The sequence below is a fragment of the Ovis canadensis genome, chromosome 16, assembly GCF_042477335.2.
Source record: "Ovis canadensis isolate MfBH-ARS-UI-01 breed Bighorn chromosome 16, ARS-UI_OviCan_v2, whole genome shotgun sequence".
Classification (NCBI taxonomy): domain Eukaryota; kingdom Metazoa; phylum Chordata; class Mammalia; order Artiodactyla; family Bovidae; genus Ovis; species Ovis canadensis.
This window is the reverse complement of record NC_091260.1, coordinates 41,820,032-41,837,588: the sequence shown is the minus strand read 5'-3', so window position 1 is coordinate 41,837,588 and position 17,557 is coordinate 41,820,032. Positions and strand designations below refer to the sequence as shown.

The window sequence follows — 17,557 nt, the reverse complement described above, 5'->3', positions numbered from 1 at the left end:
TATGTTGAAAATTTCAACTTTATAATATAGTATAACAATTAATTTTATTTATTGGAGCTCTTTTAAAATATACAGGCACAATTTTTTAAAATTTCATAAATATCATTTGATCTATAGAAATTAAAATAAGAATTTAAACAGAAAAGATACTTTTAATACTGAATAAAAATCAAATATATATAGTAATATAAATGGACTATGAAGAGTTCCATGTTACTTTGGCAGTATTATTTTATTTTAGCATAAAGCTACAAAATGGAAAGGTCAAGAGATAGACAGTCTACCAGACTGATAATAAATGAATTTGCAAAAATTATCTAGGCAGTACTAATAAATACTGTAGATACAATAAATTAACCAAAGGGCCAAGGAATGCCAAGAGCTCAATTTCCAACCAGAGATGTTCAATCATAAATGAGCTTGTAAGCCCCAGTCTAGGATTCTAAAATTAGATCAATTTCTAATTATTACATTATATTATGTATACACCAACTGATCCCCTGAAATAAACATGGACTCTTCTTTTTTCAGAAATCCATAGTAGTTGGCATTTCTTATTACATTCTATCTTATTTTATAGCAATTGTTTCCTCAAATTATTTGATCACAAACCCATCTGGGTTTTCTTTTTTTTATGTTTTGCTTTTTTTCCCAAGTTATCATCTTAAATAAGATGTTCTTTGGAAAACATTTGGGAAGTGGTTGTTTGTAACCACTGCTGTATTCATCAAAAGATGACTTCAAGAACACACTTGAAACATGTGCCATGCCTTATTCACAGATGTGTACAGTGTCATGTGCACAACATATACCACTTAGTGAAAAGCATTCACCAGCAAATTCTGCTCATTTGAAGAATTTAGTAGGCACAACATTTTAAAATGCGATAATTTAATGTCCAGAAAGACTAAAAAAAATCTAAAAAATACCATGTATCAATTTAAAGTATAGTGAAAGTATTTAAGGCAAACTTAAAGAACTTAAAAATTATTAATTATTTTAGAAGTGATGTAGTCTTAATGCCATCATTTAGTAGAATACATATAATAAATTAAATATTTTTATTTTTAAACTTTTATTTATATATAAAGAAACTGGTTGTGAAATAGTTCTCAGACTTTACAGTACATTTTATGTTCATTTAAAGATACATGTATAAATTATAGAGGTTTAAAATTATTTTAATTTAAAAATATTGGCTGTGAAATAAACAATAAAGTGTTCAGCATTAAAAATTGTGAAATATTAACATCTCACCAAAATGGCTAAAATTTAAAAGACTGACAATACCAAGTGCTGATGAAAATTTGAGTAACTGAAATGTTTTGATAGCAGAAAGGAAAAATGGTAAAACCACTTCAGAAAACTACTTAAATATTTTAAAAAATCAACATATATATCTCAAAAACTCAATCAGAAAGACATACATCCAATTGGAATAAATACATGTCCATCAAAAGATATGTACAAAAGCTGGAATAACCAAAATATCTATCAAAAGTTAAATAAATGCATTGTTGCTTGTTATTTATTCAAGGCATTCTAAAAATCAAAGAAAAAGAATGAACTACTGCCATATGCAATGACATGGAGAAACCTCACAAACATAATGTCATGATGGAATAGAACTAATAACAAACTAAAACTACAGTGGATACAGATTTTCAGATATTGGGCAACAGGTAGTAAAGATAAAAATGAAGCGAGCCCCATTGTGTGGTCCATGATTAGTGTTCTCTACACTCAGTGATGGACAACAGAGTGATGATCTCACTGAGCTTTGGAGACAGAAATTGGAATCTGGGGACTGAAGAGGAGGCTGGGAAGGGTACCAGAGAGAAAGCATCTCCGAAAGAGAGAACTAGGGAGTCTAATGATATTGATCATATGATTAATCATCTAAACTACTTTGGGGAACAAAAGACCATACTATTAATAATCATGACAGGACAACACATATAAATCTGACATGTCTTTAGCAAACAGGTATAATCAACCCACTTCCAGTTTCCTTGTTTCCACAAAGAATTGCTGTTGAAAGTTGGTCCTAAACATTATTCTGAAACATATTGGTTGTCTCTTTTGGAGGCTCTTTTCCTGCCAGACCCAGCTGTGAGATTCCCTCCTGCAGTCTATATTCACAGAGCACCTGGTTTATATGCATATATGCAGTCACTGGTAACTGAAACTCCACGATGGGTTAGAGATTCTGGCTTGAACAAACTTATAGCATCGCTCATATACGTTGCCAAACTCAGCTTCCATGGATCTTTTTAAAGGGCTGTGATGGTTCTCCAATCTTAAAAATATACTAAAAAATGTGAATTGTGCACTTTAAAAGGTTAAGTTTCAGTCAGTTCAGTTCAGTCGCTCAGTCGTGTCCAACTCCTTGAAACCCATGGACTGCAGCACACCAGGCCTCCCTGTCCACCACAAACTCCACTTACCCAAACTCATGTCCATCGAGTCAGTGATGCCATCCAACCACCTCATCCTCTGCCATCCCCTTCTCCTCCTGCCTTAAATCTGTCCCAGCATCAGGGTCTTTTCCAAGGAGTCAGTTCATATCAGGTGGCCAAAGTATGGAGTTTCAGCTTCAGCATCAGTCCTTCCAATGAGTATTCAGGACTGATATCCTTTAGGATTGACTGGATCTCCTAGCAGTCCAAGGGACTCTCAAGAGTCTGCTCCAACACCACAGTTTAAAAGCATCAATTCTTTGGTGCTCAGCTTTCTTTGTAGTCCAACTCTCACACCCATACATGACTACTGGAAAAACCATCGCTTTGACTAGATAGACCTGGGCAGGCAAAGTACTGTCTCTGCTTTTTAACATGCTGTCTAGGTTGGTCACAACTTTTCTCCCAAGGAGCAAGCATCTTTTAATTTCATCGCTGTAATCATCATCTAGAGTGATTTGGGAGCCCCCAAACACAAAGTCTGTCACTGTTTTGATTGTTTCCCCAACTATTTGCCATGAAGTGATAGGACTGGATGCCATGATCTTCATATTTTGCATGTTGAATTTTAAGAGAACTTTTTCACTCTCTTCTTTCAGTTTCATCAAGAGGCTCTTTAGTTCTTCTTTGCTTTCTTCCATAAGGGTGGTATCATCTGTATATCTGAGGTTATTGATATTTCTCCTAGTAATCTTGACTCTAGCTTGTGCTTCATACAGCCAGGCATTTCTCATGATGTATTCTGCATTTAAATTAAATAAGCAGGGCAACAATATACAGCCTTGACGTACTCCTTTCCCATTTTGGAACCAGTCCATTGTTTCATGTCCAGTTCTAACTCTTGCTTCTTGTCTGAATACAGATTTCTCAGGAGGCAGGTAAGGTGGTCTGGTATTCCCATCTCTTGAAGAATTTTCCACAGTTTGTTGTTATCCATACAGTCAAAGACTTTGGCAGAATCAATAAAGCAGAAGTGGATTTATTTTGTTATTCTATTGCTTTTTCGATGATCCAACAGATGTTGGCAATTTGATCTCTGGTTCCTCTGCCTTTACTAAATCCAGCTTGAATATCTGGAATTTCACAGTTTGTATACTGTTGAACCTTGGCTTGGATTATTTTGAGCATTACTTTGCTAGCGTGAGATGAGTGCAGTTGTTCAGTAGTTTGAGTATTCTTTGGCATTGCCTTTCTTTGAGATTGGAATGAAAACCGACCTTTTCCAGTCCTGTGGCCACTGCTGAGTTTTCCAAATTTGCTGGCATATTGAGTGCAGCACTTTCACAGCATCATCTTTTAGGATTTAAAATAGCTCAACTGGAATTCCATCACCTCCACTAGCTTTGTTCGTAGTGATGCTTTCTAAGGCCCACTTGATTTCGCATTTCAGGATGTCTGGCTTTAGGTGAGTGATCACACTATCATGGTTATCTGGGTCATGAAGATCTTTTTTGTATATTTCTTCTGTGTATTCTTGCCACCTCATCTTAATATCTTCTGCTTCTGTTAGATCCATACCATTTCTGTCCTTTATTGTGCCCATCTTTGCACAAAATATTCCCTTGGTATCTCTGATTTTTTTAAAAAGATCTTTAGTCTTTCCCATTCTATCCCACTCTAAGTTTCACAGGGTTGAAATAAATTTCTATGTCTAAGATGGAGCCACTCCGTCTTGGTATATCTTTGGTGCCATGTCAGCACCAGAACTTATGTTACTTTGATATCCCTATAAAGCCATTTGATCAGAAACGCAGTATATCCAGGCAGCCAATCCCAAATACCAAGCCAACCCTTGGCTCTATACTTGCTTCCCTATGCTTAATCCATTTTTTACTTTTCTTATCCTTGCTTCCTATTCTTTACCCTATAAAAAAGGTCCCTGCTTTCAGTTCTCTGGATCCTTGGGAATGAATACTGCCCAATTCATAAAATATTAAACTATTGAAATGTTAAAAAGAATTTTTTAAATTTGTATCAGGCATAAAACACTAGTCCAAACTTTCTACCAAGTGATTTTAGTTTGGGATCCTCATGAAATCTCCACTTCAGTCATGCTGTTCTAAATTTGCATCTCAGCAGACTTCCCTGATGATCCAGTGGCTGATAATCTGCCTGCCAATGCAGGGAACATGGGTTCGATACCTAGTCTGGGAAGATTCTACATGTTGCCCAGCAACTAACCTCATGCACCACACTCTGGAGCCCATAAGCCACAACTACCCAAGTTCAAGCACCCTAAAGCCCATGTTTGGCAACAAATGAAGCCACTGCAGTGAGAAGCCCGCCCACAGCAACTAGACAGTAGCCTCCTGCTCACTGCAACTAGGGAAAGATTGCACACAGCAACAAAGACTTCGTGCAGCCAAAAATTAAATAAATAATAAAATGGTAGATATGCACCAAAAATAAAATCGATATATTTAGACTTAAGAAAGTACAAACGGTGAATCTCAGACTTTCTCTCCAATAAGGTTAGTTTTAGTTTTCTTAAGTAAATTTGTGCAGCAGTCATTTCCCTGTGGCTCCACTTCATCTCCAATGCCAAAATCTAGCACAAGTGATTTGAGCATCTAGTTGGGGAAAGGAGACAGGTTTTCTCTGTATAGAATGTCTCTTCAAAAGAATTGATATTAGAAGGACAGCAAGGGGAGGATCAGAGCTAGCTAAAGAGTATTCTTCTATGTAGTAAATAAAAATTTTGAGAATTCCTCCTTGCAAGGACCTGATTTAAACTATCTTTATATAGCCCTCACCATAGTTGATGTTTTACACGTATCTATTTATCTGATCTTTCCCTTCAATCTATAAACTCCCTGAGGGCAAGGCCTGTGTCTTCTCTGTCTTACAGTTTTTTCATATCCCCTCTCCCAATTTTCTTCCTACAGAAGGCCCTTAACTGTGTTTTGAATTAAAAACATTGGGTTTTATTCAGGTTTGGAGTTTAGAATGCTGTATAATGGTTCTCTTTCTGGAACTCATGCTGCTCGTAGTGGAGAGCAGTAAGTAACTAATCCATTATAGGAATGAATAAACAATCCTGCATTCTGCGAAAGCATCCAAGGAAATGCTACCTATGAGGTCTTCTCAGTAGAGATTTGGACACACAGGATAAAAATAAAAGCAATGTTGAGGGCCCTCTCTCCCAACAGCTTCAAATATGTGCTTTGATTGGAAATAGATGGATTTTCAGAGCACAATACTCTGACAGCTAACAATAAAACAAATGCCCTCTCTGATACTTTAGAATACCCAAGGCCCATGATTCAAGAAAATACATGGAGAAATGTCATCACTTATTTAACTCCTGTAAAGAGTTTCCAAAATAAAATTGCTGATGCTCCTTAGCTTGGTTCATGTAAATATTTTTAAAGGAAAGGATCTAGATGCCTTTTTGTGCCTCAGCACTATAATATATAAGATGTAAAAAGACTCTAAGTCCCTAGGAATAAATCAATAATATTTTTATATATATTAGAAGCTATTTTAGCTCACAGAATACTCAGAGAGGCCTCATTTGATTTCTTTCTTGTAAGCATTTGGGAGACACAAGTGTTTTATTTCAATTTTATAGATGAGGAAACTGAAGGGTACAGAACTGAGGTGATTTTTCCAAAGTCATCACCCCAAGGTTAATGCTTCCACATCCTGAACTCTTTTCTTTTTTAAATCATGCCTTTTTGCTACTGATCTTTTGGTACTATCGTGTTCTTATTCCCCTTTATTCTACCTTGGTGTCTGTGGAAAATATTGCTAATGAGGTACTTTCCTCTAGCAGGGTTACCATGTGATAGCAATTTCCACCTTGACTCAGAGCAGTAGGAAAAATAACAAAGGAAAAATTACAAAGAGCATCTGCTGATGATAGCAAAGGCTGTAGAGGGGCTAGAATGGAAAATTCTGGGAACAAGACTAAAGCTTCCCTTAAAAGCTACACAGCACTTTATGCATGGATCTCTTAACAATTCTTCTTCAGTCATCAGTAGATGACAATGATCTAGAATGTAGGACTGCAGTAAGCAATTTTAAGTGGGCTAACCATAGAAAATGACCTGAGAATTTGCATGTACTGCCACAATTTATACACAACCAAGAAATTTTATGATGCAGCATTAAATTAGAATGACAGCTAGTTAATGTCTGTAAGTGATGACCTTCCACTTCCCTCATGTCTTCGCAATAGCAGCAGATGCCTTATACCAGCATTAATTCCTGCCATTCTAAAGCTGCTTTCAAAGGCTTTTCTACTGCTGCAGTAATGCCAATGCAGCTATATTGCTTCACTGTAACTAAGCTCTTTCCATTATAATCTAAATCCTACATGCTCCATGCCAATTACCATAACTATCAGCTTTAATCTGACATTTCAAAAAACAGAATTTCAAATATCAAATACACATTCCATATTTCTCTTCCTACAAAAACATTCAAACTGCGCTAGTATTTGGTTTCAGTATTCTTTCCTCTGATCAAAAATTAAGTAATAAACTGGTTGAAGATAAACTCTCAAGTCAATTTTGGAAGAATTGAGGAAAATTTTATTATGGACTGGATGTTAAATGATATTAGGAAATTAAGTTCTTTTATTAGGTGCAATATGATATTATGCTTTTCAAGGGGAAGTCTATTTTTAGGAAATACCAATTGAAGTATTTGTAGGTAAAGTGTAATAATATCTGCAACTTACTTGTTGAATTTAAGCTTCCCTAGTGGCTCAGACGGTAAAGCGTCTGCCTACAATGCGGGAGACTCAGGTTCGATCCCTGGGTCGGGAAGATTCTCTGGAGAAGGAAATGGCAATCCACTCCAGTACTTGCCTGGAAAACCCCATGGATGGAGGAGCCTGGTAGGCTACCGTCTATGGGGTCGCAAACAGTCGGACATGACTGAGCGACTAAATCAATCAATCAATACACAGAGAAAGTTATAGATGATAATATAGATTAAACAAATGAAGCAGATATAAAAATTACTGAATACTTTGTGGATATATTTGCTAACAGAGGTACTGAGGTAAAACAAAGTTCCTGACTTCATAGTCCAGTAGTCTAATTAAAGGTATGCCAATATAACAACTATTGCAGTTTGTAATGAATATAGTACTAGCAGTGGAGGAGGTAATGGCAACCCACTCCAGTATTCTTGCCTGGAAAATCCTATGGACAGAGGAGACTGGCAGGTACAGTCTATAGGGTCACAAAAAGTCAGACATGACTGAGCACGCAAGCACACATGGTACTAGCAGTAGGTAGCAAGATACTTGAAAGCATAAAAGGGGAAGAAAATAATTCTACCTACAGATGTGAAGTAAAGATTTCCACAGGGAGTGATGCCTATAGAGGGACTTAAACATATATACATGAACAGGGAAGACATTGGCAGAGGCAAGGAATGGGCATCACTGTAGAAGCCTGAAATAGAATAAAAGGATTAGGAAACAGCACACTCTAGGTGACTAGGCCACTGAGCATGACATGGAAAGAGTGAGAGATGAGTCTGGAAAGTCATGCAAACTGGGGATCTGATGAAGAGTACATTCTACTAAAGAGTCACAATATTTTCCTAGAGGCAGTATGAATCTTAAAAAAAATTCTTAAATTGTGTTAGCTTGACTTATTGTGGTGATCACCCCATAATATATACAAATATGGAATCACTATTGCATACATCTGAAACTAACAATGTTACATGTCAATTATATCACAATTTTTAAAGAGTTGTTAAGAAAAGGATGGGCTTCCCAGGTGGTTCAGTGGTAACAATTCTGCCTGACAATTTAGGAAACACAGGAGATGTGAGTTCAATCCCTGGGTTGGGAAGACCCCCTGGAGGAGGAAATGGCAATCCACTCCAGTATTCTTGCCTGGAAAGTCCCTGGACAGAGAAGCCTGGTAGGCTACAGTACATAGGGTCACAAAGAGTTGAACACAACTAAGCGATTACACATGCACATATGCAAGAAAGGGTATGGAATGCTCATTAATCCATGACTTATCAATTGAGTAGTTATTTGAACTCCTGGATCAAAACAACTTCTTGGTTAGCATCTTACAGAAATAATCCTAAATTTCACAACAATTTGAAGAAAATAATGACAATTTTTCTGATTAAGTGAGCCAAGTCTAAACAATTAAGCCCAGAGAAAGCATACCAATGGAGATTAAATACTAGAAGCTGTTAATTAAATAACACATGGATAAATATGTGTCAATTAAGAAAATATGACATGCACATATTAGGACTAAAAACTAAACCAAAGAAAAGATAATTTAAGGAAAATGGTTCACAAATATTAGAAGATTAATTTTTAAAGGAAATCAACCCTGATGTTGGATAGCATCACCAATTCAATGCACATGAACTTGGGCAAACTCTGCGAGATAGTGAGGGACAGGGAGGCCTGGCATGCTACAGTCCATGGGGTCACAAAGAGTCAGACATAACTTAGCAACTGAACAACTCTGAATATTCATTGGAAGGGCTGATGCTGAAGCTGAAGCTCCAATACCTTGGCCACTTGACGCGAAAAGCTGGCTCACCGGAAAAGACCCTGATGCTAGGAAAGATTGAGGGCAGGGGGAGAAGGGGATGACAGAGGATGAGCTTGTTGGATGACATTGCCAACTCAATGGACATGAGCTTGAGCAAACTCAGGGAGAGAGTGAAGGACAGGGAAGCCTGCTCTGCTGCCATTCGTGGGTAAAGGATCAGACAAGAGTTAGTGACTGAACAACAAAAACTTTGAAGAATGTTTCACCAGTGTGTTAATCCACTCATGAACACTGAATTTTTTTCATCAAAGATAATTGGCTATTCATTCAAGCCTATGAACAAACAACCCTCCTAAATTTTTAGGAGTTGATACTGGATACCAACTGGCAAATGAAGATAAGGTCTCAGTAAATGTTTCCATATGTTTCCGTATGCACTTTGCATTTTGAAAAATCCACCTTTATATACTAATAAAGAGAGCTACACCTCTACTGCTGTATGATTTGGTTTAAGCCTACATTTACCTTTTAAAATTTGGTCAGCATAAGATTAGCTTGGGTGCATCCTCAGACTCAGTTTCCCTATTTTTTTAATTTTAACGTTTTCTTCACAAATCGTATATACTGGATACTGCAAGAAAGTACATTTTAAGTAATTTTTCATTTTAGTTTTGTCAGATGCTGTGTATATGCTGGTAATGCTGTGTATTATCACCTGACATATTTAACTACTATGTAGAGCACAACAGGAAAAATGCCAGGCTGGATGAAGCACAAGCTAGAATCAAGATTTCTGGGAGAAATATCAACAGCCTCAGATATGCAAATGATAACACTTTAATGGCACAAAGTGAAGAGGAACTAAAGAGCCTCTTTATTTATTTATTGAAGGATAATTGCTTTACAGAATTTTGTTTTCTGTCAAACCTCAACCTGAATCAGCCATAGATATACATATATCCCCTCCCTTGTGAACTTTCCTCCCGTCTCCCTCCCCATCGCACCCCTCTAGGTTGATACAGAGCCTCTGTTTGGGTTTCTTAGTCATGCAGCAAATTCCCATTGGCTATCTGTTTTACATATGGTAATGTAAGTTTCCATGTTACTCTCTCCATACATCTCACCCCCTCCTCCCTCTCCCCATGTCCACAAGGCTGTTCTTTATGTCTGTTCCTCCAGTGAATTCTTCAGTACCATTTTTCTAGATTCCATATATATGCATTAGAGTATGGTATTTATCTTTCTCTTTCTGGCTTATTTCACTCTGTATAACAGGTTCTGGGTTCATCCACCTCATTAGAACTGACTCCAAGGCATTCCTTTTTATGGCTGAGTAATATTCTATTGTGTATATGCACCACAACTTTATCCACTCATCTGTCGATGGACATCTAGGTTGCTTCGATGTTCTAGCTATTGTAAACAGTGCTGCAATGAACAATGGGATACATGCGTGTTTTCAGTTTTGTTTTCCTCAGGGTATATGCCTAGAAGTGGGATTGCTGGGTCATATGGTGGGTTTATTCCTAGTTTTTTTTTTTTTTTTAAAGAATCTCAATACCATCTTCCATAGTGGCTGCATAGTTCCCTTTTCTCCACACCCTCTTCAGCATTTACTGTTTGTAGATTTTTTGATGATGGCCATTCTGACCGTAGTTTGGGTTTGCATGTCTCTAGTAATGAGCGATGTTGAGCATCTTTTCATGTGTTTGTTAGCCATCTGTATGTCTTCTTTGGAGAAATGTCTGTTTAGGTCTTTTTCACACTTTTTTGGGTTGTTTGTTTTTCTGGTATTGAGTTGTATGAGTTGCTTGTCTATTTTGGAAATTAATCCTTTGTCAGTTGTTTCATTTGCTCTTATTTTCTCCCATTCTGAGGGTTATCTTGTCACCTTGCTTATAGATTCCTTTGCTCAGCAAAAGCTTTTAAGTTTAATCAGATCCCATTTGTTTACTTTTGTTTTTATTTCCATTACTCTCAAAGGTGGGTCATAGAGGATCTTGCTTTGATTTATGTCATCAAGTGTTCTGCCTATGTTTTCCTCTAAGAGTTTTATAGTTTCTGGTCTTACCTCTTGATGAGGGTGAAACAGGAGAGTGAAAAAACTCATGTTTCGGAGTGAAAAAGTCACGTCTGACTCTGCAACCCCATGGACTGTAACCCAGCAGGCTTCTTTGCCCATGGGAATTTTCAAGGCAAGAATACTGGAGTGGGTTGCCATCTCCTTCTCTGTGGGATTTCCGACCTAGGGATCAACCCACATCTCCTGCACTGGCAGGCTGATTCTTTACCATGGTTCCACGTGGGAAGCCTGCTGTGTATACAGCATACTCCTAATAACATGAGATGTTCTAACTTCACTTTTCAGACTTTACATTTTTTCAGGGCTTAATGTAACACTATTTAATTTTTCTCTCTAATTTATAAGAATGAAGAATTAATGGCTTATAATCACATGGTTATAATCCAGTATGGAAGAAAAATAAGAATTTTAATGCAAAGATCTATTTAGGAGATAGTTTTTGGAAATTTTAGAAATAAAGTAAATATACTTAAATATAGTTTCTTAATAGATTGCTGGAGGAGCACTCAAAGAAAAGAGACAAGAAACTTTAAAGTAAACAACATTAAAATCCTTAGTAAGCATTTGTATACTAGATCCCTGGGAGGAATTATCAGCACCTGCTGGGTTTTTCCTAATGTGAATTCCTGGGATACCAATTAGAAATGGAAAATTACTTGAGTTGCGCATGTAGCCCACAGTAATCAGACTCTAGGATTCTCCCACACTAGCCTTTGGTCATACCACTAGTAGAAAACAAAGAAAATGTTGACTTTGTCAGAGAAGAAACAGGGAGCTCTTTATCTACTTAAAACTAGGATGGGCAGAGGAGAGGGAAGCAGTGAGGTTCTAAAATCTCCTTGAAGCAGCTCAGATTAAAGAAGATCAAAGCAACAGATGGGGAATGGACAGTTTGGGTTCCTTTAGCAATGATCCCTCTGATAAGCCACTTTGCCGAGGCTGCTCCTCCTACCTCATAGAGCTTTATATCAAGTGTGCAGTTTCCTTTTTTCCTCTGCTTACCGTGTTTCACTTCAGGATTTGAGTACAAGAAACATCAAAGTGATCATACTTATGAAATAATGATCTCAGATGTTCCTCTTCTTGACCCTAGCTGGACTTCTCAAGAAGAAATGGCCCTTTTGCAATCTGTGATGGACTGTGGCTTTGGAACTTGGTAGGATGTAACCAATCAGATGTGCACCAAGACCAAGGAGGAGCGTGAGAAGCACTATATGAACCATTTCATCAATAACCCTCTGTTCACATCTACCCTGCTGAACCTGAAGCAAGTGGAGGAGGCAAAAACTGCTGACACTAAAAACTGCTGACACTGCCATTCCATTTCATGCTGCAGAGGACCCTCCTCGACCTACCTTTGACTCCTTGCTTTTTCAGGACATGGTGGGATACATGCCAGCTCAAGCAGATTTCATAGAGCAGTTTGTCAATTATGTGAAGTGGGACTTGAGAGATATTGATTTTGTCAAAGATGACTGGGACATTTTACATGCTCTGAAGACGGCTGTAGTAGATATCTATCATTCCAGGTTAAAGGAGGACAAAGATGAAAAAAAAAATTATGAAACCACGAATTAATCAATCTTAGGAAGTTTCAGTTAATGGAACGACGATACCCCAAGGAAGCCCAATATCTTTATGAAAAAATGAGGTGATTTGCAAGGATAGTGAGGCTGGTGGAGCCTGACAAGTTCACTGAAAGCCAAGCATTGGAATTTGAACTCCGAAGGGAAATCAAAGGCTCCAGGAATACAGGACAGCAGGCATTACCAATTTTTGTAGCTCCAGAACCTACAATCATAAGAAGACTCAAGAAGAGGAACCCTTCAAATGCAGAATGAGCTCCAAGGTCCTCCAGTGCATCCAGGACAGCAGTGCCTGCCAGCAGTGTCTCCGCCAGCAGGCTGACATTGATCCTGGCTTGAGTCCTTCTGTTCGAATGACTTCGAATTCAGATAGACGAAGTGCACTGCCCTTGAAACTCAGTGGCCTCCCTGGCACAGAGAAGTTGAGTGAGAAAGAAAAGGAGCTCTATCAGATGGTGAGGTTGGTCCCAGGAGCCTATTTAGAATACACATCTGCTCTATTGAACAAATGTAACAAGCAAGGGGGCTTGAAACTGGCACAGGCAAGAGCACTCATCATGATAGATGTGAGCAAAACCCAGAAAATCTATAATTTCCTCATCTGAGAAGGATACATCACCAAAGCCTATGAGGCTCCCCAGGAGTGTTGTGGGCCAAAGGGGCACAGGGGCATTCTGGAGCCTCATTTTTGAACTGAATTCTCATTGAGAAAAGAGGGAAAGAAAAAAGGAAATCTTCAGTTGTACTAGTGTCTGCTTTATTCTCCACCCTGCTTTAAAATACTCCTGTTGTTGGTATCGTGCTGCGGAGTTATGTGCTAGATAAGCTATTATTAATTGTGTGTGGCCATTCACTCCTAAAACCTCTTGTAACTGAAACAAGAACCATAGTACCACACATCACAGTATTGGTAGAAAGAGAACTAAACCAGTCTGTAGTCCCAGGAGTCCAGCTCAGATCCTCATACCTGCTTGGGAGGTTGGTTTTCTAATTATCTGTCTTGCCTTCAAACATTACAGACAGATGTAAAATAAAGAGGCTATATAGAGAGAAAGCTTTCTCCTTCTGTCTGAGGTTTTCTTTTTAAGCTAACAACTTATGTTTATGAGCAGAAAGGAGGAAAACCTCCCCCATGATGGTCTTTTCCCAAACTGTACCTTGAACTTGAATGTCTGGCTCTGTAATCTGCAGTCTGACTCTCTCATATGTAGGAGACTTTTCAAGTAGATTACACCGATATAAAATGTCTCTGTTATTTTTAGAATGAATGGATTAAAATGCTTTGCTACTTTAAAAAAAAAAAAACTAGGATGAAGAATGCAAGATGCAAATAGCCAGATTATTATTACTTTTTAATCAAGAAGCACCTGAGATAATCCTGCTAAGTTTTCCATTGAGTTCATGGCCTAGAAAATTTAATACAGCCTTCAGGGAGCCTGTGGGCACAACACAAAGGTGCCATCTAAAATTTGAAATATTTAAAGTCCCAGTATAACCTTTAAAAATGCTTGCAAATTTTGTATTCTTCTCCTTAACATATCAATGCTTCTTTTGAAGTAAAGATGGCTTCAGCTACCTACAAGTTAAATTACTAGCCCTTTTCATAAATCTTTGAATAAAATCACTGCTTTCTAAGATAACCATGCTCATTTCCAGCTTTATATTCCCAAAGCATACTCAGCTGGAGAAGAGTGACCCAGAAAAAATCTAAAGGTTTCCATGTAAAGATCACATGCTTAGGATAACACTGAGGCCTCTAGTGCTCCAGAGAAGGACTATCTGCTCTTCAGTTAGTGAAGACTGTTGGTATTTTATTCACTCATTCATGTCTGATTCTTGCAACCCCATGGACTGCAGCCCACCAGGCTCCTCTGTCCATGGGAATTTCCCAGGCAGGAATACTAGAGTGAGTTGCCAGGCCTTTCTCCAGGGGATATTCCCCACCCAGGGATCGAACCCAGGTTTCCTGAAAGGTAGGCAGATTCTTTACTGTCTGATCTACCAGGGAAGTCCAGCTTCCCACCAGGAAAGTTGATATTTTAAAGGTATTTTTCATTACTAGGGGAACTACTAGTACTATGGTACTACTGGTCATGTCTTGAGATCAGAGAAGAAAAAGAAATTATATTTTATGTTAAACTAAGAAAAATTCAAGGGAAAAACAATGATTTTCCCAGCTTTGGCTCATCTTTAGATCAACAGCAACTGAACTTAGAAGTGAATGCCATGATTTTGCCAAAAGAAAACTGTAAGGTTTTAGGCCCCACAGTAGTAAGGTAGGGCCCACAGCATAAGGTAAGGCAGTATGATTAGAAATCTGAACAAGAGCTTTCTTTTCCTTCTTTTTTCAACTGACTATATAACTGACTATATTTGTTGCAGGTGTACAACATAGTTGCTCAACACATACACATTATGAAATGACCTCCATAAGTCTAGTAATTGTCTATCACCATACAAAGTTTTAAATTATTGTTGATTTTATTCCCTGTGCTGTACATTACCTCCCCAGGACTTATTTATTATATGACTAGAAGTTTGTACTGGGCTTCCCTGATAGCTCAGTTGGTAAAGAATCCACCTGCAATTCAGGACACCCTGGTTCGATTCCTGGGTTGGGAAGATATGCTGGAGAATGGGTAGGCTACCCACTACAGTATTTATGGGCTTCCCCATGTTTCAGCTGGTAAAAAATCCGGCTGGTAATGCAGGAGACTTGGGTTCAATTCTTGGGTTAGGAAGATCCCCTGGAGAAGGGAAAGGCTACCCACTCCCATATTCTGGCCTGGAGAATTCCATGGACTGTATAGTCAACGGGGTCACAAAGAACCAGACACAATTGACTGTAAATGCTGTGCTGTGCAAAAGTTTATACTTATTAATCTCCTTTGCCAATCTTATCCATTCCTCCACCCACCTCTCTTCTGGCAACCCACCAGTTTGTTACCTGTATCTATGAGTCTTTTTCTGCTTTCTTTTGTTTGTTAATTTGTTTTATGTTCCACATACAAGTGAAATTATACAGGATTTGTCTTTCTCTGTCTGACTTATTTCACTTTGCTTAATACATTCTCAATCCATCTATATTGTTGTAAATGGAAAGATTGCATTCTTTCTCATGACTAATATTCCATTTCATATATTAACAGCATCTTCTTTATCCATTCACCTATCAATGAACACTTAGGTGGCCTCCAAGTTTTGGCAACTATAAACCACTGTGATGAACAAAGAGGTGCATATATTTCTTCAAATTAGTGAGTTTTGTTTCTCTGTATAGATGTCAAAGAGTGGAATTGGTGGGTGGTATGATAGTTCTATTTTTAATTTTTTGAAGAATCTCTATGCTGTCTACCATAGTGGCCACACAAATTTATATTCTCACCAATAGTGTAAGAGGGTTCCCTTTTCTCCACATCCTCTCTAGCATTTATTGCTTGTAGATTTTTTGATGACAGCCATTCTGATCGGTGTGAGGTGATACCTCATTTTTTTTGATTTGCAACTCTCTAATAATTAGTGATATTGAGAATCTTTTCATGTGTTTGTTTTCAATCTGTGTGTCTTCTTTGGTGAAATATCTATTTAGGTCTTCTGCCATTTTTTCACCAGGTTGTTCTTTTTATTATTGAGCTGCATGTGCTGTTTGTATATTTTAGAGATTAATCTTTCATCAGTTGCCTCATTTGCAAATATTTTCTCTCATTCTGAAGACTGTCATTTTGTTTTGTTTATAGTTCCTTTTGTTCTAAAAAAAAAACTTTTAAGTTTAATTAGGTCCCTTTTGTTTATTTTTGTTTTTATTTTCATTACTCCAGGACATGGGTTACAAAAGATCTTGCTGCAGTTTATGTCAGAGAGTGTTATGCCTATTTTTTCCTCTAAGAGTTTTAGTGTCTGGACTTACTTTTACGTCTTTAATCCATTCTGAGGTGTGTGTGTGTGTGTGTGTGTGTGTGTGTGTGTGTGGTGTTAGAGAGTGTTCTAATTTCATTCTTTTACATATAGCTATCCAGTTTTCCCAGCACCACTTATTGGTGAGACTGTCTTTTCTCTATCATATATTCTTGCATTCTTTGTCACAGATTAGGTATGTGGGTTTATCTATGGGCTCTCTATACGGTTCCATTCATCCATTTTTTTTGTAATGTGCCAGTACCATACTGTCTTGATTACTGTAGCTTTGTGTTATAGTCTGAAGTCAGGGAGCCTGATTCCTCCAGCTCCATTTTCTTTCTCAAGATTGCTTTGGCTATGTGTGATTTTTTGGATTTCTATGTAAGTTGTAAAAAATTTTTGTTATATGAAAATTTCCATTGGTAATTTGATAGGGATTACACTGAATTTGTAGACTGCTTTGGGTAGTACTGTTAAATGGGTTTTTAAAATTCTCTTTGTAGTTTTCTCTTCTCTATCTCCCTTCCCTTGTGACTTGATGACTATATCTAATGTCATAACTGAATTCCTTTCCTTTTAATGCTTGTGTATCTACTGTAGACTTTTGGTTTGTGATTACCATGAAGTTTATAAATAATGACATAAAGACCACAAAAAACCTATATATATAGGTTTTATATGTGTGTATATATGTATGTTCACATATATAGGTTATATATTATATAGTTATAGGTTATAACCATATACATATGGTTGTCCCTTTTGGGCTGTCTATCTCTTAAGTTGAAACATATTTTAAAAGCCTTATATTTTCATACCCCCCAAGTTTTTTATATTTTTGATGTTATATTTTACATGTTTTTATTTTGCATATTCTGTAAGTGGTTATTATGGATTTGGATGATTTTTACTATTTCTGTCTTTTAACCTTCTAACTAGTTTTGTAATGTTGCTATAGGTTTGCCTCTACATGAGATTTTTTTTCTTTCATAATTTTCTTAGTTCCAGTTGTAGCCATCTCTTCTCCACTTAGAATAATCCTTT

At 37.4% G+C, this 17,557-nt stretch overlaps 1 pseudogene; it reads left to right on the top strand.

Moving 5' to 3' along the window:
• Window positions 1–11,913: 11,913 nt before the first annotated feature.
• Window positions 11,914–13,308, top strand: LOC138422027 (transcriptional adapter 2-alpha pseudogene; annotated as a pseudogene).
• The last annotated feature ends 4,249 nt before the right edge of the window (window positions 13,309–17,557 follow it).